Raw genomic sequence first — 26,265 nt, forward strand, 5'->3', positions numbered from 1 at the left:
AGCTAATTATGTTTAGTGTTTTAGTTCTCTAAACTCACAGAAATCTTATCTACTCAGGTAGCATAGGAGCATTTTTAAACACCCATGGAATCCACATGTACGTATGTCCCTCACATGAACCCACAAAACCATGAGTCAATAAAACATTCGTTACACAGCAAGAGAGCCAGAACAAAGAATGAGTAAGGACAGGGAGATGCTCCAGGGTGAGGGGCCAACAAAATACACACTGTGGCATGGACACAGGTCATACTTGGAGAGTCAAGACCTGGAGACCTAGGTGAGTTAAGAGAAATGTTATTAAGGGCCTAGAATAAGGCAGTAGAGATGTAAAGGAGATAGGTTTTTCATCTGTAAGATGAAGAACATATAGGATGACTGGTATAAGGATTAGTTGAGATATGTAGCAAGTGCTTTGCAGAGCAGGGTTAGCTCTCATGAGGTATGTGAAGGACTTATCCTAGAATGCTTGTATTCAGTGCCTCCCGTGCCAGCAAATTTTATTCTGTATGCAAAAATTCATGTCTTCTTAAAACCCCAAATCGTCCACTAGCATGGTGAATTACACCTTAATTTGTGTTTGTGCTTAGCTGTAAATGCTTTACCAACTCTAGCTGTATCTAAATGTTTTCTGGCAAAACCAGAAGTGAGCTCAATGATCAGCCGAGGCTGGCAACACTGCTCCAGGACTTTGCTTCTCAGAGCACAGTCTGTAGACCAGAAGCATCAAGCATAACCTGGGAACCTGCTAGAAATACAGTATCTCAGTCCCACTCCAGACCTACTGCATCACAAGCTGCATTTTAACAAGCCTCCCAGAGGATTCACAAACACATTTGAGAAGGTGCTAGGAAAAGTGTTTCTCTAAGTGATGGGGGTGTGGGAGGGGGTGGGGAGGAGGTTATCTCCAGAAAGTGCCTCATCTTTAAAGATAAACCTTCCTGCTAATATTGGAAGATGAAGCAATAGGATTGGAAAATACAAAGCAGAGCTAAGCAGCAGCCAGGGCTCAGAAGACGTTGTTAATCCCTCCAGGTGGAAAGCTTCAATGAAGCTGCCTAAGAGCTTCAGATTCAAATGACGAAACCTCACTAGACACTTTCTCCTGCGTCACCTAATCACCACCTAGTTTGCAATGTATTACCATTTTAAAGGTTTAAAGAACTCAATGTTATACAGTCAAGGGAACGAAACTCAGGTTCTACTCCACATTAAATCCAAAATCCACTAACTAATGGATCTGTGGGGATAAGGCACTGTATGGGCCAAGGAAAGAGGAAGTTCGTACTGCTCTTAAAACTTTATGACCATACCTATGACCCCCAAATTCCCAAACCTGGAATCTTTTATTTAAAAACATAAATAGTCCTAGCTGGTTTGGCTCAGTGGATAGAGCGTCGGCCCAGGGACTGAAAGGTCCTGGGTTCGATTCCGGCCAAGGATGCGTACCTCGGTTGCAGGCTTGATCCCTGGCCCTGGTCGGGGCGAGTATGGGAGGCAACCAATCAATGTGTCTCTCTCACATCGATGTTTCTCTCTCTCTCTCCCTCTCTCTCTCTCCCCCCTCCCTTCCACTCTCTATGAAAAGCAATGGAAAAATATCCTCGGGTGAGGATTTAAAAAAAAGTAAGGAAAAAAATAAATAAAAATTTAAAAAACTCTGCATAAGCAGAGTTCTATATAAGAATGCTCACTGGGGTATTATTTGAAACAAAATTCAGAAAAATCATTGCTAAATATATCATAAAATCCAGGGACAAATCAGTGTTAGAAAAGTGAGCTGATTTCATGTACTGACATGGAAAAACTGCTGTGATACCTAAAATAAAAGCTGTACCACCATGTGCATGTGAGGTCTGTGTCCACTTAACGCCATGAAAAAACAGGGATCCTATCAAAAATGGGTAGTCTTCCTTCTTTTGGGGAAGAGAGGGTTTTTTTTTTTTAATTTATCTTTATTGTTTAAGTATTACAAATGTCCCCTTTTTTCCCCCATTGATTCCCTCTACCCTGAATCCCTCCCCCAGGCCTTCACCACACTATCGTTGGTATTCCATGGGTTATGCACATATGTATATAAGTTCTTAGGTTAACCGAAAGAGAGATTTTTTTTAGTTTCAGTGGTTCTCCAACTTGACTGCACATTAGCACCACTTGGGATGCTTTTAAAATCCCAAGCCTGGCCGAGCATAGCTCAGTGGTTGAGCATCGACCTAGGATCCAGGAGATTGTGGTTCGATTCCCGGTCAGGGCACATGCCCGGGTTGCAGGCCCGATCCCCAGCAGGCGGTGTGCATGGGGCAGCCGATCAATGACTCTCTCATCATTGATGTTTCTCTCTTTCTCTCCGAAATCAATAAAGATATACTTTAAAAATAAATAAATACATAAATAAATAATAAAATCCCAAGATGGCTCCCAATTTAATTAAGTCAGAATCTCTGAGGGTAAAATCCAGGTACCAAGTTTGTTAACCAAGGTGACTCCAAAGTGCAGTCAAGTTGTAACAACCTGTACACACCCAAAAAAGTGGGAGATTATGGAATATTTGCTTTGTGTTCAACGTCTTTCACATAAAAATAAATAAAATTTGAGAAGGAAAAGAGGCTACGGGGGAAGGGTGCTCTCAGGATACGGTAGTATACAGGAGACACAGCCCCTGGTCAGGAGATTAAGTCCCACCCAACAGGTCACCTGTAACAGGAAGTGGGGCTGGGATCAGAACCCAGGTTTTCTTCTTGTTAGTAAATTTAGATTCTGAGTCCTTATTAACTAGACAACCCTATTTCAGCAGGGTGTATAGTTATGATTCCCATAGTATTCTAGCAATTCTCTCATCTCAGGAAAAAGAAGAAATGGAATGGGGTAGAGAGGAAGAAAAAGAATCCTATCTCTTAACAACCCATAGGTGGCAGTCTCCCATTTTACACATAAGGACCCAAGGCCACAAACTCAAACTGAGGTGTGTGTGTGTGTGTGTGTGTGTAAGGGGGAAGTTGCTATCAAAGATACAAACTGCCTCTTACAAGACTGAGAATCCTCACCCCCACCCCAGAACTAAAAGTTGACCCAAGGGGTCCAGCAGTTGATCCCACCCCACCACTGGAGATTGCAGAAACTGGCTATAAGGCAGAGGCCCAACACTCGAACACACACTGCGGTCTGGCTTTGGTCCTGCACCCCAGGAGATCCATGCTGCAACCCAGACCAGGCCCACCATGTCACTGGCCTCCTCCCACCTCAGGTATTCGGCTCCCAGCCCCAGTTCATACTCAACACAGAACCAGCTGCCTGGGGCCACTGCATATACTCCTTGCCTGCTGCTCTGTAGCTCACAGGGACACCTCCACTCACTCACCTAACCCTCCCAGCACAGCCTGTTCCCAGAGATTGGGGCTCTAAGCCCCCAGACCCACCATCTACAGGCCCCTGTAGACAGGCAGCTGTAGCTACTTTGCTAATTACAGCTTAGGAAACTTTCTGCACCATTTCCAAGCCTGACCCACCCTGTTGTGCCAGGAGGGCTTCCTAGAAGGCATTTAATACTGCTACCCTGGTGCCATGTCACCCAACCCACAGAATCCTGACTAGGTTCACCTGGGTCCCCAGTGCCCACCATTCACATGCTGGCCTAGAGCTGAGAGACCCTCTGCTGAGGAACCAGAAGCCAGTTGCCACTATTCCTCCAGGCAAAGTCCTCCTCTCCAGGACTGCCTCTAGGGACAGAAACTGCCCTGGACAGGAAATGAAGTACTCCAGGCACTTGAAATAAGAGGTATGAGATCAGAGACAGGAGCAGATGAAATGGTTTATTTTTTCCTTGCCATGGTTAGGTATGAGCCATCTACACCACACACATAGCCAAGAGCCCCAGGAATCAGTAGCCACCCCATCCAAAGGTGATGTGAGAGCCTAGCAGGATTTCACTGAAGGCACCTCACAGGGAGCTCAGGGTGACTGAGGCACCGCTTCCCACCAGTCAAGAAAAGTCCCACTTCCTTAGCCCTTCAGTTCCTTCCTAGAGTCCTACCCGAGCCAATCTCAACTCACTCAGACAGACTTCCTGTGAACTGGTAAGGTGCCATTTTCCCTGCTTTATGTGGACAGAGGCCTGGACTGGTGGTGCAGGATGTACCAACCTTTCCTGAAGTCTCAGACAGGGCCGCCCCCTGTGCATGCACACACTTCAGCCTTACAAGGCTCTCTGCTTCCTCCCTTCCCCGAGTTGCTCTCTCTGCCTTTTTTTTAAATAAACCCTAACCTCTCAAAATATAAGTGGCATTTAACAGTGTGGATCTAAAAGCCTTCACAGGCACAAGCTAACTGAAGATGGCCTTCCTCCTCCCCCTCCTGAGGCCCAGGCCTCTAGGCAGGCCTGCCTCCAGTCAGGGAAAGCATGCAAGGCCCTGACTGGGGCTGGCGGGAGGAGGCTTGGCTATTTTGAATCTGTTGGAATGAAATAGCTGCCTGCTTATTTTTAGCAGGTCCATTTACCCTCGAATAGATGCACGCTGGCTGGCTGCCCAGTAGTCACACAGAGCTGAGGGCAGGCACGTGTCACAGCCCCACATGACCTTGGTGCCCACCTACTACTCACCCCAGGTTCTAAAAGGGTTCCTTCTCTCTCCCCGAGGAACCTGCAGTTTCTCAGAACAGCTTACCTCTGGAGAAGTAATTGCTTCCCTCCCAACCCTGATGACCAGTGAGCCACTGCAATCTAGGGCCTTCTGCTAAACAAGAAAACCAATCTCTGGGAACAATACAAAGAGCGCTGGTCCCAGTGACTCAGCCTATTTGGCAGCAGTTATTGTGAAAAAAGGGCTGCATGTAATTAATTAATGGGAAAGTCCATCATAAAAACAAGAGCTTAGGTGCCAAGTTCAGTCTGGGCTTGGGTCTGGTCAGTGAAGTCACATCCACTCTATGTTCTGAATGGACTTTATACAGGGGTGGGCAAAAGTAGGTTTACAGTTGTTTGTATAGAAAATAATACAATAATTAATAAATAATAATACAAGAATAAACTGTGTTTCACATACTCACAAGTGTAAACCTACTTTTGCAATCCTGGCTGGTTGGAATTTGAACATTTCTTCCATTATTCCAGGGTTATGTGCTCACCAACAGGAGGCTAGAGACACTCCATCTCCTGAGGGTTTCGCACATAAAGTTCTTGCCACGAGGGGGCACTTTTCCCCTTGAAGGGGGTCTTCCAAGGACAGGGAATGATCCAGAACCTAAAGCCCAGCACTTGCTGCCACTGCATTCAAAGAATAACAATAGACTTGTGGGCCAGGCCAAGGTCTCCCCTCTCCCTCTTCTCCTCCCCCACCCCCAATCCTACGACCCTCACTCACTCCCAACCCCCCGAGTTTGCTGGAGGAGGACAACAAGAGTGCCTCTTGGGTTGTACAGGGTGCATTAACCCAGTACATCAGGTTGAGGATATGCACACACATTCAAATGTGCTTAAGTTTCAGCAAGAAAAAGCAGCTTACAATCCAGATGGAAGAGTCAGTGTGTGTCTCACTCTCACATACATACATACCAGCACCAAGACAAGACCAGTTCAGAAACAGGCAAAGAGAACTCAAGGAAGGCTGTCTCAAGGGCCAGAATTTCCTTAGGTTGCAACAGTGGGTTAATGACATCGATTAAGGTTCTAAACCCAATGTATCTTTGGGGGTAGGAGGGAGCAGTAGGTCCCAGAGTAGAACAGAACAAGTCCTGGAGCAGAGGCTGAAGAGCTAGCAGGGGGCCAGACAAAGGGAGTCTGACCTTTACTGTCAAGGCAATGGGCAGTTGCAACATCACCAAACCAGAGCAGGTCACAAGAGGCAAAGGCCTGGCTGATCCCCAAGCAGCAAATGAAGTCCAATATTGGCAGCCACTTAGTCACAGGGAGCTACTGAGCACTTGAAATGTGACCAGTGTGACTGAGGAATTGAATTTTAAATTATATTTAATGTTACTTTACTTTAAATAGCCACGTACAACTGGTGGCTACCTAGTGGACAGCACAGTGCTAGAGGGTATTCCCAGGAGACCTAAAGGAAACACAAAAGCTGGATAAATGCTGAGAGGGCCAGCACCTACCTTGCCGGGCAATGTTCGGTCCTGCCACTGAGGGTGGGGAACGACGGCAAGCTGGGCCACTCACCCTCAGCAGCATGGCTGGGGGCCCAGGAATCAAAGCGCTGGAACCATGCCTCAGGTGTGTTGGTCTCAGCCCAGTCTCGGTGTTCACAGGGTTGTTACCTTCATCCTTAGGGTACCTGAGTGAACTGTGAGGTCCTGCCCAGGGCTGTCCCCCACACCCTCCATTGTGATGGCCCCACAGAGCAGCCTGGTCAGCCACCCTCCTAGTTCTGGATCACAGAACACTTCACAGCCTACTCACCAAGAGACTGGAGGCTTCACCCAACAATGTCTGGATGGGCGGGCCTACTCAATAAAGCCTTCTCCGGCCAAAATGGAAACCCAGAGCATGGTATCAGGAGCTCCAAGTAAGTAGAGTCAGAAGTGAAAAATCCCATCTCTGGACATAGTCTCCAATTAAGAGCTCTTCCTCCTCCAGTTCAATTAAAAATTAAACTCCCAGTTTGGAAAAGTTGGTAAGTGAGGAAACCACACTAGTGCCAACTGCCCAGCCTCCCTCCTTCTCTGCTGACCCCTCATGGCAGGTCCAGTCTCATTAGGCTTCAAATGATAAAGGGGGAAAAATCAGTACCTCCTGCAAAGGTCCTCCCATTGCTTCAACTGGGGGGTAGGGATGTAGTTTAAAATTTTTTAATGACTGTGGTGATAAAGCAGGTGCCAGGAAAGCATTCCTAGGTACACAGAGTTCCTGCCCAGGACCACAGAGCACTACACAAGACTGCCCAAAAGGCATGAAGTTGTGATCAGACAACAAGCTTATCTAAAAGCTAGTAAAGATGACATGTGACTTCAAACGGAATCAGAAAAGATGTTGGTGTGAGGCAAAGACTCTTCCCAGCACCATCTCAGGGGACAAAGTAAAGAGGTAGACACTGATTTTCCAAATGGCAAACTCAGAAATCACATAAAGGCATAAGGTAATTTCTATTCACCAAATATGTATTGGTACCTGCAGGGTACAAAGCACAGTGGGTCACAGAAATGAATCACACAAACACACTACCCTCGAGGCACTTGCAAGTCCTTTTGGGGGGAAAAACACCAATGACTTCTCCTCTAGTGGGCCTATTATTGCTACCCTCTGCCACTGACCAACTGACAAGTTTGGTCCAAGAGTCAGGCAAGTGTCCTGGCAAGGGTGGGGGACAAACATGAACCAGGCTACCAGTTTCTCCAGATTAGGATGTTCTAATGTACTATGGTGGGAGACAAAAGGATAGCAGCCCAAATGCCAGCAATGTGGGAGCCGAGAGAGATTCAGTTGGCCCATTCAGTATGCAGACTTTCTTCCAATACTTATTTTCACCACTACCTGGTGCCCAAATCCACATCCCTTCTCATTTGAACTACTCCATAAGGTAAAGCCAGGTGTACTGGTTCATTGGAAGGGTTCTGAGGGCCTAGTTGTCTTTGCCAACTTTCTACCAACCCTTCTGTCTCTGGCCACACCCTGACCCATGCCTTCAAAGAGGCTTGTCCTTGTGCATGAACCAGCTTGCTCCTTGTTGGCTGCCCACCCTTGCACACTTTGTCAGCAAGCTACTAGAAGCCAGGCTCCACAAAAACAAGGGAATAAATCAGGAAAGGCAGGGGCACAGATCCAGGAAGTAACACAAGAGAAGGGGAGAAGGAGTTCCTAGGAAGCAGAGCCAGGGACAGGGTGCATCCCAGGAGCAACATGGAACGCTAGTACCTGGCATGTTTAAGCAAATGCAAGGAGCTCAACAGCAATGGCTAAGGCCCAGGGGAGAGTCAAAGAACTGATGGGAGAGACAAAGAAAACAAAGCTAAGCAAACAAAACAAATTAGGAGAGGAGAGGGGAGAGGGAGACAAGAAAGGAAATATGGAAAACTAAGAACTCTGCAGCCATAGCAGTATTTATATCATAACGCATACTACCTCTATCCTGAAGATGGGGGGGAGGAGAGGAGTGTAGGAATGAGCGAAGTCCCGATCTTCCAGAATAGAAGAGCAAATCAGATAATATAAAAAGGAAGGGGAGATGGAAAGGAGGGAGGGAAGGAAGGGAGGGAGGGAGGGAGGAAGGAAGGGAGGAAGGAAGGAGTATACTATTTAGAAATACATAGGTAGGGAGAACAATTAGAAGATGAAAGCAGCTGCCTCCAGAAGGGAACATAACAGGAGGGAGAGCAGTCAGGGGAAATGGCTGTTCTTTCAAACCTGTGCAAACTCAAGTCAAAACTTCCTACAAGCAATACTTTCATAGAAAATTAATATACTTAAGTGTTAAATAGCAATGGATGCTCTGTTACCATATAGCTTTTATGTTTCTTTAACCATCATAATAAATATATATGTCATCATCATCTATGTACAAATGTATAATGTTTTATTTTCTCATAAGTGATGCTAACTTTGCTTCAGAGACACGCCCCCCCCCTCCTCCCCAACTGCCCTGGTGACAACAGTAATAATCACAAAGAGAACATGCTTATTGATTGATCCTTTGGAGCAAGGCATCTGGCTCCCACCCGGTTGAGGTCTAGCCAGCATCAGGTAACAGGACCCCTTGGGCCTAGTCATTCCATAAAGATTTGAATACCCACTATGAGCCAGGTTCTGCTGGAGATGCAAGAGCTCTCAGAAAGCCAAGGTGGAGGGAGGGGTAGGTAGGGAGTCACATTTCAGATCTCAAGATACTACAAAGGTGCAGCAACTAAAAGTAATAAACCTGCAGCCTCTCAACCGCTTCAGAGAACTGAGCCCTAGGCATCCCTTGGACATGATGAATTAACTATACTCCTGGGCATCTAGAATGGTACTAGTTGGGAGAGTTGAGAAAGTCACTCGATCTTCTGTGTTCTGTGGTTTCGCTGAGGAACCCAAGTGGAGAAAGGCTGGATAAAGAGCGTGGGGGGTGGGAGGAAGCTTTAGACAGAAGGGTCAGGGAATGCCCCTCTGAAGAGGTGATTGCAGAGCTGGAAGAGTGAGAGGCAGCCATGCCAAGATCTGGGAGGAGAGGGAAAGGAGAGGGGAAGAAAGTTCCAGGCAGGGAGAGCATGTGCCAAAGTCCTAAAGCAGGAACAAGCTTGACTGACTCAAGAGGCAGCAAAAAGGGAGGTGAAGATGAGGTTGAAGGGCTGCTGCCAGAGAAGCTGCTCCCCAGCCTCACAGGGCAGGTGCCTGCTGAAGGTCAAGAACCCGGAGGAACAGGTTCACCAAACTTCCTCCAGAGAGGGAAACCAACTGGCCTCAATAGCCAAGGGGCTCTAGTTTCTAGACTAATAATCCGAGGCTGATTCAGAATCTATTCCAGAAACAGGGTGCCTGTGGCCGGTTAGCATGGCAGGTACACACTGTGTGAGTAAACAGGCCCTCTTTTTCCTTCAGGTTCTCAGCAAGTACGTCTGTACGAAGCCCTGGAGTCACACCATTTATCAGTCTTGGGGAGGAGAGGGGAGTGGATGGGACTGGGAGCAGACAAGCACGGAGCCCTACAGAAGCCCTTGCCGCTGCTTTGAAATATACTTTGCAAAAACTACCTCGCTCTCTGGCCAACATAAACCACAGGCAACAGAGGGCCTTATATGGCTTGAAGCTTTCTTAATCCGAAACATAGATGGGCTGGAGTTGGCAGCTCCAAGTTAGAGGAAAGGGGGAGCCAAAAAGGGGCGGGGAAAGAAGGGATGGCAGTGTGGAACAGAACTCATTTGTCAAACTCCTTTTTCATCTCTCTTCTAAATTACTGGCTCCCTATAAGAGTTCCTCCTGAGGGACATGGCATTGCCTCCTCTCATGTTCTTATTTTGGTTTAAGCAAGAGTACACCAATACTCAGGCAGCCAGCACATCCATAGCTTTACAGAATTTTTAGTGTCCATCTGGTGGCCTGCCCTTAGGTTGGATGACTTCCCATAAAAATAGGGTTATGTGAGTTCCTAAGAAATTGGCCGCTGGGGCAACAATGGGTGTCATTCCCCTGGACAGCAATGTCATTCCCCGGGGCCCACTGGGCTGCCTCGGTCACATGCCTGCCTGGCCCAGGAGGCAGGGTTGGGCCCCTGCCACAGATCCAGAATAGAAAAGGCAGCCCCAGGAACATCTTGAGCAGCTACCTCTCTCCCCCACCAACACCCTATGATAGTTCCTAAGGTGGGTTTATTCTCCTTCCTCCGGATTAGAAAGCAGCAGCAGCTTCAGCCTCAGGACCTGCTCTGTACACTGAAGGGACATGCACTTGGCCCTCCTAAAGGATACCAGCTGCCAAAAATAGCACGACAGCACATGCATGGCCAGGTGGGCCTCACCAGAGTCAAAGGACAAAGCAAGGAGGTTCTGCTCAGCACAGCCTTTTCTCACCAGAGACAGAGCTCAAGGCACATCAGAGTGCAGGCCTCCCTCCAAGGCAGCTCAGGGCAATTCCTTCCTGCTCCTTTCTCTTCAGAGGGACAGGCAGGAGGGGAAAGAAGATTTACAGGGGACTGAGCTGGCCTTCAGATCTACTGTCAGAGGCTGAGGTTGGAGAAGGGGCTGGGAATGGCAGTGCAGTGTGGGGATGAGGGCTGGGATTGAACAAATCCTGTGGCCTCCTCCAAAAGGGACCAAGCTACTGCCAGGCAACAGCCTAGTGAGGGCCAGGGGATGATCTCGTGACCTCCATGTGAGGTCTGACAGGCCACATTATTATTAGCCAGGGAATAAGTAACTTCAAGGTTGTCCTCTCAACCAGGCGACTGAGCAAACCCAAAGTCTTCAGAGCACTTTTCCAGGCCTTCCAGGCACAGCTACAGTCTACAAGGCTTTCTTAGTCACAGTCATTATTTCTGCAGCTCAAATGCACCAATAGTTGCATAATTCTGATGATAAAACATGGTTTTGGAAAGGTAGGAGCATTAAAGAATAGGATCCTGAACTTCAGTTTCCTGTCAAATGAAAATGTTCCATAAAATGGGATACAAATATCTTCATCACAGGGCTGAAATGTAGCTAAAATGACTCAAAATACCTAACAGTCTGACTCAGCTTGTGGGACAAAGGATTTTAATCTTATAAAAACCCAGTGTCGTTTTCTGGATGAGGCTGGAGGGTTAATGGGGCAGTAAATAAGAAACAGCCTCTAAGCATGGAGCTATAGAAACCTCATCTAGGTCCAAATCCGGCCCAGTCCTGAGTCCTGACATCAGCATACCTTGCTCAGGGCCTCAGTTTCCTCATATACAAAGTAGAAATACCTAACTTCAGAGTTGAGAAAGAATAAGAAGGGAACAGCTCAGAAAAAAACTCCTAAGATGCTAGGTATACAGTAAGTGCTCAGTAAGTATCTGTTATGCACCTTATGCTGTCTGGCTCCAAGAAAAAAGTCTCTCACATTATATGCCAAAGGTCAGTCTAGCAGGGTTCAAACTAAGCACACTCAGGATTAGATAAGGGAGCATCCTGAAATAAAGGCCATTCCCTAGAGCTAGCCCTACACCAACACTTCAGGATCCCTACTGTGGGCAACTCTCCCCACCGCCTTCTGTAAAAACAGGCCCCCTAACACTGAGATGGACTGACTAGAGGGGTGCAATGAAAATGACACTAGTTTATAAGATATCTGCAATCTGTTTAGCAAAAGGCCCACATTGGGATCCTGCAGCAAGTATTCAGGTAGGTGAAGGACAAACAGGTCAGCTGGCATCCGAAGACCAAGGATAGTGAGCACAGGCCTTGGAGAACCAGTAAGGACCTTTAAGATAATAAACAAGCTCTCAAACCAATACGGCTTTCCAAGGGCTTAGTGTCTGTTTCTTTGCTTCATGCTCCCATTCCCAGATCCCTCACTACCCTCCTCAAATTGTTTCATAATTGATCACTGCTCTCCAAACTGGCAGACTGCAACTTGCTTCTTAACATGCCATGGAGAGAGCTAATAAAAAATTTGTCACCAAAGCTGTTTGGTTTATGGGCTATGAAAGATGAAGCCCAAACACACGATGCTTTAGCTTTTAGACTTGGGCAAAGAACTAAGACCAGTGCTGTCCAATAGAATCTTCTGGGATGATGAAAATGTTCTAAGCCTGCACTGTTCAATACTGTAACCACTGGCCACCTGAAGCTACTGAACACTTGAAACGTGACTAATATTACCAAGACACTAATTTTTAAATTTTATTTGATGCTTAAAGCTTCAATTTAACTAGTCACACATGACTGGCTACTACCCTCTAGGACAAGGCAGTTCTAGATCCTCTCCCCTAAGCATCACTTTAGAAGAGACTAGAAGAGAGTGTAAAATATAAAAATATTTAGCACAGCAGCACCTTAGAGCTAAGAGAACTTGAGATGCACCTGAAACAGTGGATTGGTTTTTTAAAAGTCTTTGACCTGTACTACCCACTGAACCTAGCATCCTAGCCCAAAACCACACCTCCCCATACACAATCCTGCAGGCAACTACACCCAGGCACTTTAGACTAAGAGCTCCCAGGAACAAAATCTGAATGCCTTCGATGTTGTCCAACCCTTTCACCAGCTGAAGAAACTGAGACCGCAGAGGGCCAACAGACCTGCCTGGAACCACATCTAGCTTTCATCCCTGCAAGTTGTACCAAGCCCTCACCACCCGCCAATCCAGGGCTCTTGCCAGCTAAGCCCAGTGGTGAAACAAGCCTTATTAGCCTGCAGCACTGTATACCTTTATTCCCAGAACTCACCTGGGGCCCTGCTTTGTTCCTAAGTGCATGGGCCTCAGTGACACCCAGTTAAGTGAAGGCAGCCAGCCAGTATTACCAGATGAAGACAGAATGTTTACTATCAACTGTTGCAAACTATCAAACCAAGTTGTAGAAACATCCAAATGGCAAGGACCTGGACAGAACAAAGACCATTTAGTAGGAAGAAAGGAAAGTTAAGGAATAGGACATTTTGAAAGCTTATTACTAAAAGCCAGTCCTCAGAATGCTGAATTTGATAAACACACTCCTTCACTTCAACAATCTGCTTAGAAAGCAACAGAAAGATTAGGAGAAAAGCCCATGGATTTGACTATGCCTTGGTTCTTCTCACAAAAGCCCTCTAGAGGACCTAGTTTAAGTCCAAATCCACACTTGTCAATTTCTATACCCCTCAATTTGTATTTCTATTGGCCCTTGAAACAATCCCAAATGACCTCCAGCTTCACCCTCAATTGCATTTAGGTATGAGAATTAAAGGATTAGGGAGGTGTTTGCTCACAGCTCACCTAGCACAGTAGCTATTAAGGAAAAGGTACCCTCTAAATTTTAGTTCCCACATCCCCACCAATTACTTCTCCAGCCAGACTGTTCTACTCAAAATATTGTCATTGATCATGTTTTCCACCACCCAGGTTTAAAATTAGGTACCTGGACCAGCAGGTTTGCTCAGTCGGAGTGCCACAGATGATGGGTACTTAATGTTAAATGATCATAAAGGTGAATTGAAACCTGAGTGAGGCATGACACCAGAAAGGGATGTGGAAGAAACTGAACTTGCCCTAGAAAGCAAAGATTAGGGTTAAAATACATCCCACATAGATTAGCAACTCAAACAGTATGACATGATTTAAATGGGACAAGAGGCCCATAGGATTCAGCACCTCCTCTCAGAGCGGAGGAATACTCAGAATGGCAAGCTGAAGGTATTAACTTGTACACAAAACTGGCGACTTCCCCTCAATAGCACAACAGACCAAGCTGCAGAGAAGCCCTCATTCTAGACTCACAGGGAAGATTAGGAAGGAGTGGCCTGGGGAGAATGGGCTGCTGTAAAGTACCAGCTCACCAGGCACATGGGGTGCCTGCTCCTCAAAGCCCTGAAATGAGCATTCCATCAAGTCATACTTGTTGCAGGCTAGAGCCAGGACGCGGCTGGCAGTGGGGAAACCAATTTATTTTCCTTTTCCTCCCAACCAAGTTTCCAGGCCAGAAACTGGGGGTGGGTATTTTTAATAAAATTCAAATCACTCGAGTGATTCAAGAGAAAATGTCAGTCTCAGAGATTCTTTAAGGTGGAATAAAGACAAGACTTGAGCACCCATCATGCACAGTGCTGGGTCTCACAACTATTATCTCAACTTGTCTTCAGAATGAGGAGAGGGAACACTGTAAAGGCCAAAACTAGCCTTCACCCACAAATCATGGTTAGGACACAGGTCCAAAGTCCACCAATAATTTGGGTTACCAGGTAGAGCAAAACAAATTACTTTAAAATATTGATGCTCAGCAACCTTACACTGGAGACACATCCACTTGGCACCAGAGCAGGCCACTTAAAACAGACACCTTCACTGTCACCATGCAGTGGCTACGTGTAAATGTATTTCCTAGATACAGTTGGGAGGAGGAACTGATAGTCACAAGACTCCAGCAAGACACAAATCCATTAAACCAGTCTCACTCACAAGCCTGGATGGGATCAGTTACCTGTAAATTCTAGGCCATCATCTAACAATACTCATGACAATAGAGCCTATTTAATCCAGGTCGGCACTGAAGCTTCAGTGATTTGCATACCTGTAGGATCCAAAGGACCTCCTCTGGCCAAGTGACAACTTCAACTGAGAATATATACAGGAATCACTACCCAGAACCCACATAACTAGTTAAGAGGTGAAAGAGGGGAGATTCAACACAACTCCAAAAGCTCCCAAAACATAACTTCACATGCTTCCAGTGCTCAGAAAGTCTTAAATAAGCAGGTGAACCACCTGAATGCCAAGAACAAAGAAATCTGATATATGACCATACCATGCATGCTGCCCCTCTCTTCAAAGATGCTCGGTACCTTTAAGAGCAAAGAAGATGGGTGGTGCTTATTAAAGTCCAAGTTTTGCTTTCTAAATAATTTTTTTTAACTAACTTGGGAAGAGCTTAGTTACCCCAGCACGCTAAGGTTACTGTTTGGCAGAATTAATAGTTTATTGTGAATAGTGTTACTTACTTCATCAGTAATTGCGACAAAGGTGGCGGGTGGGGGAGAGGGAGAGGGACGGTAACAGCAAACCAATGAACAGATAGGATTATACCAGGTGTCCAGCAGCCCAGATTTCCCTGTAGGAGATAAATTTAAACACCAAGTAGCCTGAACTTCAGCAGGGAAAGACAGCTAGGTTAATCTAATTGCTCTGCCCATGCACTCTACCCGGCTTCAGAGGCCTCCACTCACACCTGCAATGAGGTGCACCGGGTTTGTGTTAGCAGCGCAGGGGGCCAGGAAGGCGCTGGCCAACCGGGGCATCTCCGCTGGAGAGGAAAATCGCGAAAGGCCCGGGGCTTACACGCAGTCCCGGGTCGGTTCCACACCGCCCACCACCAACAGCTCCTTTCTTCCCTGCGCCTCTCTTGGAGGGGAAATGGGAGGAAACGTACCCTAGGGCACAAAAGGGTTCAACTGGAGAAAGGCCGCGCCGAGGGGTCGATGACGACGGCCTCTCCAAGCACGTTAAGACCCCGATCCGCGAAACTCTCACGGTCCCTCCAAAGCGCCAGCGGGAAGGCTGCGGGGTGCCTGCCAAGCGCGACACGTGACCTACGCGCCCCGGGGCAAGAAGTCAGCGGGCACACCAGGCAGGATGGGACGCCTCCGCCCCTCCGGACACCCTTTATGGGCTTGCAAATGCTAACCCTCCCTCTCGAGAGACACCAAGCCTTAGACCTCAGGACCCTAACTCGGTTCTAACGGTCCCTCTACCCAAAACGGGGATCCAATCACATCCGGTCGCCTGCCCAATCCTCCCAGTTCTGCAAACCGAGCCCCTTCCCCGGGTTCGCCACACTGAACTCCCAGGGCCTGGGCTACCTGCTCAGGTTTGCCACCGCCAGGCCTAGGAGGGGAGCAACCCGGGACCAGCCAAAGGGGCCTAGAAGTCGGGTGAGGTTCCTGAAGTGACCAATTCAACTCCAACCCCTCAGGAGAGAGGAAGGGGTGCCCGGGGGCCTTGGGGCACCTCCTCGCCCTTGTGAGCACCTGGCCCTGCCCACAGCCCGCTCCGCCGCCGCCTCTCCCGGCTCAGACTGGGTACACACGACCTTTGAAAAGTAAACGCCTGTGAGTTAGGCGACCTTGGGTGGGACGCGCTCAGGTCTATCTCCAGGGAAGGTGTGCGCGTTCCGGGAAAGTTAAGCCGTAGAAGGGTGGCCCGGGCGTCGCGTCCTCACCCCCCGCCCCGGAGAATGGTGACGCGCGTGGGGGACACCGCGCGGCTGCAGAGCGCCGCCTCAACCACGCACACGCGATCTGTCAGCAGGAGCCGACGGGCAGGCAACCCAGACCGGGAAGATGAGGGGGCGCGCAGGCGACGGAAGGGAAAGAAGGGCCTGCTTGACAGCGGGCGGCGGGCCGGAGCCTCTCCGTTCGCACTAGGCGCCCGGGGCCTCCGGAAAGCAGGACACCTGGAACGCGCACCGCACTCCCAACATGCACCCTAGGCTCCCCATCACCCTGACGGCGTCGCCCTCCGGCCCCTGCAGGCGGTCCCCCGGCCAGCCGCCCCCACGCGGCCCAACTTACCAGCTCCTCGGCGACCGTCGGGATACGGAGTCCACACCCGCCGCCGCCCCCCGACCCCCGACCCCCGCCTCAGCCCCCGAGGCCGGGCCCCACGGAGCCGTGCTGTGGCCGCTCCCCCACGTGCTCGCCCAGGCCGTTGGAACACAGAGACATTAAATACTGAGGACGCGCAGCGACGTGCCTGCGGCGCAACGCTAGGCCCCGCCCCCCGCCCTTAGGTCCCCGCTCTCGCAGGGTTCACCTGCGCGTGCGCGCCGGGGGCCACTCCCGCCTGAGCCTCTCCCAGCTGCGCCAGAGGGGGCGCGGTCTGGAGTTCTTCACCAACATCCCGCGGCCGCCGCTCGCGCCCCGGCCTTGCTCGAGCTCTCGCGAGATCATCTATAATCTCGGCGGGGCTCCGGGGACCGGCCGGGCTGGAGCCTTGCAAACCCCGAGGGCCCGGGCAGCTCTGTGCTCGCCAGCCCGGCGCGGGTGCTGCTTCCCGGCCTCCAGGCGGTCTGGAGGGGCAGTTAGACCACTCACTGGCCTGCCTCGGGCGCCGAGAGCCCCCGGAAAAGGCGGAGGACCCGGCGAGGGGCTGGGCTCGGCGCCGCCCCCACCGTGTAATGCATAATCAGGTGACCATTGCGAATTGCTTAACTGCACAATGGGAGTATCGGGTGCGACTTTCTTGACCATTTCCACAACTTGATAGTGGCGAAGTGAAACAGACATTTTCCTCTAAATGGGTTTGGGTTTTGGAATATTTCCTGCCAAGAGAGAGTCACCGTGAGTCACCGACTCCTCCAGGAAACTTGGAGAAGTCAGTTGTCCCCACAAGTCCCCAAGGATGGGGTTCTGCTGGCCAGGCCCGCTCTCAGTCTTAACACATAAGGGCTTTAGGTGAACATTTATTGAGCAAAATATAGGAAAGAGATCATGCTAAGTACTAACCATTATTTAGGGGAAATACTTAATCTTCACCAGTGATTAAATGCAAATTTAAATGACAATGAGATACCATTAATCTATTGCGTTTTATGTATAAATTTATATATATATGAATTCCAATTGCAGGATGTAATTAGTGCCATGAAGGAAGCAAATAGGAAACTGAAATAGAAAAATAACAAGAGGAGACCTATTTTAGGTCCTGTGGTTTGAAATGGCCTTCGGTGAAACTTAAACCTACTGGATGAGAAGGATCTGGCCTTGCAAACTGTATATGGGAATAAGGGTTGGGGAGTGTTTCCAGCAAGGCAACAACAGGCAAAAACAGGAAACAACTTCTGGTAAACTGACACGTCAGTGTGGATGGCATATAGTCTGGTGGGAAGAGTGCTGGAAAAGGGGATTGGAGAGGTAGGGGGAGGAGGGTTTTGGGGGGATGGCAAGGGAACTGAGCCATCTTATAAACCATTTATTCCAAAACCCATCTTAGTAAAGCTTGGCTTTTATTCTGTTCTGCTCAGCCCCAAAGCCAGGCATGCTTCTACCTCCGGGTCTTTGCACTTGCCATTTCTTTCCTCCAACTAGAATATTCTGCAGAGCTCATTCCCTCACCTCTTTCAAGTACTTTGCTCAAAGGTGACCTACTCAGTCTCAGTGAAACCTTCCCTGGACTCCCTATTTAAAATTGGAACCACACACACATACACAATCTCCTGTCCTTCACACCTTTATTTTTTTTCTTTATAGCACTTAGCACTATCTATATACTATATAGTATAGTTCATTTATTTTATAACAGTAAGCATTATTGAGGTCATGGCACATAGAGGGCACTCAGTAAAAATATATTTAGTGACTAAGTAGGAAGTCTGTTTTTAAAAGGGACCTGTAGCTGCTGTGGAAAGAAGGAACTAGAGAAAGACCAGCATGGAAGCAGGGAGGCCAGATGGGAGGCTGCTGCGTAGTCCAGGTGAGAAATGATCCTGGCCTCAGCTAAGAGTCATGGCAAGGGATATGAAGAGACTGCTTTGGATTCAAAATACATTTTGGAAACAGTAGCCAACAAGACTTGCTGATGTCGTTGAGGGGAAGGAAAAGAGAACAATGACACGCTTCCTTTGGCTTGAGTTACTGTGTGAAATGGGGTGCAGTTTCTTGAGATGGGGGAGACAGTAGCAGAGAATCATTAGTTTCATTTTGGACCCACTCAGTTTGTACTGTTTTTTGTGACATCCAAGTGCAAATAGTAATTAAGGTGGATATGCAAGACTGGAGCTCAGAGGAGTGGTCTGGGTGGGAAATATAAATATGTATTGAAAATCATGTAAGAAGCAGATATTTTAAAGAAGGACAATGCCCTGGTGGTGGTGGAGGTAAGATGTCTACAAGAAGAAACAGAAAAGGATGGGGGGGGGGGGCAGGGGTAAAGTCCTAAAAGTGTTGGTAGGAAAAAAACAGGGAGAGAGAGGAAGAAGAGAGGGAGATGAGGCTACAGATATGGTTATGAGGAGGGACAGAAAAGGGGACAAATGTGATGGATATGTGAGTCATATCCTATGTGTGGGGGCATGGGCAAAGCCGGCCAGGGTGAAAGGAGCGAGGGAACAAGGGGTGTGTGTAATAACTGCAATACCAGGAGAGGTGCAAGACACAGATCCAAGGGGGGTAAGGTAAGAACCTAAGAGTTAACGGTATTCACAGCTGGAGAGCAACCCTGCAGCTGTAACTGCAGACCTGGCAGCTCAGAGTGGAGGAATGCGGGGAGGGGAGGATTGGAAGGTAACCCTAAAGACGTGGCCTTCAGGAAGATAAGATTACGTTGTTGGACTTAAACTTTAGCATCAGCTAAAAATGGGCAAGGGTCTACTCAAGGCAGGGATTTTAACCTAGGATGCATAAAACAGCTTCAAAGACATCCACGAATCCCCCGAAATTACTCTCATGGCTTTATAAGTATGGTGTTTTTCTGTGGAAATGATTATGGAGAGCTTCTATCAGATTTTTCTAATCGTGATGTTAAAAAAAGAAAGAGAGCCCGGCCAGGGTGGTTCGGTGTTTGAGCATTGACCATGAACCAGGAGGTCAGGGTTTGGTTCTCCCCCACAGGTCAGGGCACATGCCCTGGTTGCGGGCTCGGTCCCCAGTAGGGGGCATGCAGGAGGCGGCTGTTCAATGACTCTCTCTCATCATTGATGTTTCTCTCTCTCTCCCTCTCTCTGAAATGAATAAAAACATATTTTAAAAAAGAAAAGAAAAAGAGATCTGAGAAATGTGACCGAAGAAGAGGTCAGAGACATTCAGAGCATGAAAAGAGATCAACCCACTGTTGCTGGCTTGAAGATGGAGAGGGCCCGGGAGCTGGAAAAAAATAATAATAATAAAAATATGGTAAATGGAGCAAGACAGACTGTAACACTATACCTGAAAGAGGAATATGTCAGTCACAAGGAGGAGGTAAAAAATAAAGCCCCCAAAGAAAACCAAAAAACAGAAGAGAAGTGGGCAATGCCATCTAAGGGAAAAGGTACCCAATTGTGTCTAATCAAGAAGCTGCCCTCTCTGATGAGCGCAAGTGGTTAGATCAGAACCCGATCCCGTTGTTCCCTTAAATCCTGTAACTCAGGCCCCTCATTCTGACTCTACCCGCCAAGCAACTTTCTGATAATTCTCTCCAAGGAGAGAAGCTGTGATTGAACCTGTGGAAGGCACTGGTCCACCTGACAGGTCTGTGTTTATCATTGTAAATTAGACAACTGGCCCTCCTGTTTTCTACATCTTGAACATCGTGTGAATGTTTTTTGTTTGAGTGAACGTTTAGTTCTGGGACTAGAACATGATGAAACTTCTGAACCTATCACGAAGCTGAGGGAGGGCTTGATACAGGACCTGGGGGGGGGGGTTTCATTAAAAATCATCTTGGGAGGCTCTTTTAAAAGAAATTGTCTTCTCTTGGCAGTCCCTTCAACTTCAGGGGGGCCTATCCTGGAGAAATGTCCTAGCTTTCCGACCAGAAGCATCTACAGAAAGAACTTTTTCTTAGTGCTAACAAACATGAACTGCCTTGCTCCTCCTGCTTAACTGAATGGGCGACCGAAACTAAACCCTTCTTTCTCCAGTGCCTATTCCCTGAAACTCAAGAGGCATTGGGTTATGCCCCAGGACCATGGGTATCTGCAGGGAAGAAGAAATTACCTACTCCTAGACTCTCTTCCTGTCCCCACCCCTCTCAGGAAAAAAAAAATTTACTCCTAGAGAAATCAATGGAAAAGAGTTGAGAAATAACAACACTAATGGCTAATACGTAATAAGCACTTAATGCCCAGCACTGTGCAAAATGCTTTATCCTGATCTTTCACTAATCTCAAAAACTAGATACTCGTATTATGCTGTATTCCTGTTTGATAGCTTTTAGTCGCACAGCAGTAGAGGCAAGATTTTTAACCCAAGAAATGTGATGTGGAGCCCATGGGTTAACCAACTCGCTGCACTGCTGCTGGAGGCAGACCTAGAGGTCCAGGAAGCAGTTTTCCATAGGAACATGTATGCGATAGATTGAATTGTGTCTCCCCCTAAAAAAGAGGTGTTGGAGTCCTACGCCCCCAGTACCTGAGAATGTGACCTTCTTTAGACTCAGGGTTGTTGGAGATGTAAGTAATGAAGGTGAGGTCATACTGGAGTAGATTGGCCCCCTAATGCAATGTGACTGGTGTCCTTATAAGAAGATGGCCATGTGAATGCAGGGAAACAGAGAGAACACCGAGGATTGGATTTATGCATCGATAAGCCAAGAAACAGCAGATTGCCAGCAAACCACCAGGAGCAAGGAAAGAGTCCCCTAAGGCCTCAGAGGGAGCAGGGCCATGCTGACACCTTGACTTTGGATTTCTTCCCTTCAGAAATGTGAGACAATAAATTTTGGTGGTCTAAGCCACCCACTTTGTGGTAGTTTGTTACAGTGGCCCTAAGAAACTGAGACAGTGCCCTTCTCTCTTGAACCCATAGTTGCCAGGTGGTAAAAGGAAATGTAAAATCACTCAGCAGGTGATCGAAGGAAGCTGTCCCCTTCCTCCCCTCTGGACCCAAGATGTCATGGCTTCACCAGGCAGAGGCCCCATCCAAGTGGCTATGATGAAGGGCCTCAAATAGGCACTTCCCAGGCTCTGGCACCATCACCATCACATATTTCTGGGGACTTTTCCAGCTATATACTGTATTTAAGATCTTAATTCCCATTCTGCTCAGTGGGTGCTGGTAGGGGTATTGCCAGCCATTTCCCAGAGCTCCCTCCACTCTTCCCAACCACTCCCACTGGCAGTTCAGTTTGGAAGTGGGGCCTACGGAACTCTGCAAACTTCAGGCAGGCTGAATGAAGTTCTACCCAAAACCAGTTTAGATCCTTTAACTAGGGCCAAGCTCGTGCATGTGGAGAAACAATAAAACAGAGGTTGTTACCTACCTCATTTTATTCCCTGGGAGGTATCTCCTGGCCCAGCTGCTGGGATCCTCCCAGGAAGCCACTTGACCATGCGTGGTGCCTATCTATGGATATTTGAGCTGCTTGGACTCCATTAGAAAACTGCAGTGAGCCCTCTGTGGCAGGGTTTATAAGCTGTTGTGTAGCGCTTATTTTGTCAGTTTGCGTACCTTTCTCTGCACCATCGTAGGTGGGGTGGTCTGAAACAGCAAGATCCACAAGTCTCAGATAGCCAAAGGGACACAGGAACTTCCCTGGGGTCAAGACATTTTATAAGGTGACCCACCTCTAGGAGTGATGGGACAGAGCACAGAGCAATATGGGGGGCCCTGACACTGCACCCAAATTTTCCATTCTCCCCATCCTCTACACCCCCCTGCCGTCTCTCTCAAACCAGTTTCCTGCTCTATCCATTCTAAAACATGACACGTTTCTTAGTAATCTCCTTCTTCCATATGATGAGGCACTCACTCCAGTTTCCCACAGACTAGCGTGTTCTCCCCAGGACCTCCACTAGCCCACACAGTGGCACTGTGCAAATTAGGCAGCAGGTGTCCCTTCTCCCAGACAGACAGAGCCCTGTGCCCGGCTTCATGGTGAGCAGAGTGCAATAGCACAGCCTGGATTTCAGTCCCTCCTTGCCCTTGGGCTGGATGCCCTTGAACAGGACATGACCTGCACAACCCTCCATGACACTCCTGCAGTTGGGAGTTTGTCCTAACAGAGATAGTGCTACAGTGACACAATCAGTCAACCAGGCCTCTTGAGGTTTTGTGCACCACGCTGCATTGGCTTCATTCATTTCATTGCTGCCAAAGCCTAAAAAGTATTGCCTTGCTTGGCACAGGTACATAAAATACACTTGTAACCTCAAGTAACTTTACCTAGCCTCTCAGTTTCCCTGTCTCTAAAATGAAGATAGTCATAGGACCTATTCATGGGGTTGTGGAGATTAAATGAAATAATACATATAAAATACTGTGCACAGTGCTGAGCTCAAAAAATAAAAGCTATATGCTATTTCAAGTGTTTTTATCCATTAAGTTTCATTCAACAGATATGTATTAGCAACTATTCTGTGGCAGGCCTTGTTTAAGGGGCTGTGGTTACCAAGGCGAATACCCCAGTCTCATAGGGAAGGCAGACATGACATAGGTAAAGGCCATGTGCAGCGGGGTCAGTGCTGACAGGTAAATAAAGAGATGGGATGAGGAGCGGGAAATGTCAATGAGTTTCATTCTGCTTGTGTTAGGGTTAGGGAAGCTTGAGTGTATCACCGGTACCCTTTCTGCATTTAACACTCACCAAAATAAAATGCCTTGCTTCAGTGACACGTTGCACAGAAGAACACCCCCAATCTGAAAATGGCTTAAAACAATCACTGATGTATTAGCTCATCAGGATGTTTTGCTTCAGCTCCATATATTGTTGGCTGGGTGATTTAACCGAAGTTCGAGGATCCAAGGTGGTGTCACTCACACATCTAGTGCCTCATTCAATGGTGGGAACAGCTGGGCTGGCCAGGCCTTTATTTCTCTCTCCTGTGGCCTCCCCAGCAAGGAAGCTGGACCTCTCTACATAGGCCCAGACCTAAGCTGCACCACTCAGGTTGCAATCTATTGGCCCAAAGAAGTCACCAGATCAGCCCAGATTCAAGGGAAACAGGCTCCACTTCTCGGTGGGAGCAGAGGCCGAGGGTCGTGGACAAGTTTAACCTACCCCGTCTGTTATATCATATTACCTTTTACAGCCAATTTATGACTTAGAAGGTGTCTGATTGGTGGGATTCTTCAGAAGTCAGCGATGTGAAGTGCAGTGTGGTACAGCGGTGGCCAAACACAGGGCTCAAGCCCTCATTTCAGTACTAACTTGCTGTATGACCCTCGGGCAACTTATTCAGCCTCCCCACGATTTCCTGTCAAATGAGGGGCAGTGAGAGCTGACTCGCCAGGGTTATTGTGAGAATTAGAGAAAATGCAAGGACCGTGCTGGCGCATGGTAGGTGAGATAGTTGAGCAGTCATAACGCTGCTGCTGGTTGCTGATATCGATTTTCTCGCCTTTCTTCTTAAGACTGGTGTATTTGGGCGCATTTCTCCCACCTGTCATGGAAGCACCCAAAAGACCTCTGGTATTGCCTGCCTGTCCCTGCAAACCTTAGCAATTACGCCGTGAAGTTGGGGCATGGCTTTGTGAATTTGTTCGAGCTTTTGGAAAGCAATTTAGTAATTATTAACAAGAGTCATAAAAAAAAAACGTTCCTATCCTTTGACCCAGATTTCCAGAAATAAAAAACAGATTTTCAGAAAATTATCCCAGTGGAATTGATTCAAAAGAAAAGCAAAATATTCATACACATCAAGTGCTCCATTGCCATTTTCTCTAGAACAACTAAAAATAGCAAAAACAGCTTAAATGTCCAATTGTATGGAAATGGTTAGCTAAACTGTGATGCAGATAAATACTTGCTGGGATATTCTATAATTCGTAAAAATGACAATTATCACTATATGATAGCATGGAAAATTTTTAAAATAAAATGCTAAGTGACAAATTCAAAGATTTCTTTACACGAATAAGGCCTAGAGCCAGTCATGGAAAAAAACATTTTTTTTTTAAACCCACACAAAAATATACATTTGTTAGTGTTTGGGAAGTGGTTTTGGAATTAACTGATTTTCTTTAAAAATATTCTTTGTTATTTTAAATCAAAATCAGGAGAAATATTTAGGCAAGGTCATATGGAAAAATGATTTATTAAAAAAAGAAAGGCCACATACCCCTGAAACCTATATAATTTTATTAACCGATGTCACCACAATAAATTCAATTAAAAAGAAGAATAGCCCGGCTGACGTGGCTCAGTGCTTAAGTGTTGACCTATGGACCCAGAGTCAGGGTTCGACTCCTGGTCGGCGCACAAGGGTTGCAGCCTTGATCCCCAGTCGGGGGCGTGTAAGAGGCAGCCCATCAATGACTCTCTCATCATTGATGTCTCTATCTCTCCCTCTCCTTTCCTCTCTCTGAAATCAATAAAGATATATTTTTTTAAAAAAAAGAAGAAGAATGCATGCGCTTAAGCTTCTCCCTGGAGATTCTAATCCAGAGGGTCCCAGGTAGGGTCCAGTTATTTACACTTTTTCAGAGCTCTGGAAATGATTTTGATGTATACCAGGGTGAGACCCACTGAGACAGACACTCATTATCCTTTCAAATATCAGATCCAAAATAGCAATACAAGGGAAACTTACATAATTAGAACGTTTCCCTCCACCCCCCAATAAAATATGTTCCCACTGGTAGGCCTCTTCTCTTTCCATGTATTTAGTTGTACGCTGATGAATCTGTAGCCGGTGTACATAATCCAGAACACAGAACAGACAGCTTTTGGTAAACACGTGGTCCTGTGCAATGTAAGGAAAAAACATGACATATGAGCTGATGGCCTAGGGTTTCAAGGGAAGAGTAACAGAAGCAGAAAAAAATCTCATCTCCATATCAGTCAAAAGAGATTGACAGAATTTCAAGGATGATCTCCCACTGTGACCAGCTGTGGCCTTTTCCTGAGGATAGAAGTAGTGGGTAGTCTCATGAGATTTTTATATGCATATTTTTCTTTCTTTTAGAATGCTGTCATTGTAGAGTGTTACTGTTAAAGACTGAAACAGAATCAGCCAAATACAGCCTGTTCTCCCCAGCTTAGCTTCCATAGAATATAGTGAAATAGACAGTAGATTCTTTGAGAAAATCCTGGAGTTAATCAGTTTTCATGATGAGTATGTTTCCTGAGACCATCATTTCCCAAAGTGTGCTCTTTGTAAAAAGTAGTTCCTTACAAGGCTAGAAGCTATTGCTTGAAAAAGGGTTCCCTGATGTCATATCACCATATTGTATACCTGACATTAAAGTACCTAATGTAATATTGTATACCAATATACTTAAATAAAAATTAATGAACTTTTGCCCGGCTGGTGTGGCTCAGCGGTTGAGTATCAACGTTTGATTCAGGAGATCGAGGTTTGATTCCCTGTCAGGGCACATGCCCGGGTTTCGGGCTCGATCCCCAGCAGGGGGCGTGCAGGAGGTGGCCGATCAATGACTCTCTCATCATTGATATTTCTCTCTCTCCCTCTCCCTTCCTCTCTCTGAAATCATTGATTTCACATCAATGAAAGACATATATATATGTATGTACATATATATATATATAAGTAATACACTTTTTTAAAAAGG

The 26,265-nt window shown here is 47.2% G+C and overlaps 1 protein-coding gene and 1 long non-coding RNA gene across 2 annotated transcripts in view; one reads left to right on the forward strand and one right to left on the reverse strand.

Annotated features, from left to right (window-relative positions):
- The window catches only part of AKAP1 (A-kinase anchoring protein 1), a 30,916-nt gene extending 14,099 nt beyond the window's left edge, over positions 1-16,817 (reverse strand). Inside the window, exon 1 of the mRNA XM_081115586.1 lies at positions 16,630-16,817. The gene's annotated coding sequence lies outside the window, so the exon portion shown is untranslated. The remainder of the gene's footprint in view (positions 1-16,629) is intronic.
- Positions 16,818-16,978: 161 nt separating this feature from the next.
- On the forward strand, positions 16,979-25,994 carry LOC308546610. The gene is made up of 3 exons (XR_013997362.1): positions 16,979-17,246; positions 18,442-18,529; positions 19,807-25,994. It is a non-coding gene; the product is annotated as an uncharacterized lncRNA (long non-coding RNA).
- Positions 25,995-26,265: the final 271 nt, after the last annotated feature.

This window comes from Miniopterus schreibersii (assembly GCF_964146895.1).
Source record: "Miniopterus schreibersii genome assembly, chromosome: 16".
NCBI lineage: Eukaryota > Metazoa > Chordata > Mammalia > Chiroptera > Miniopteridae > Miniopterus > Miniopterus schreibersii.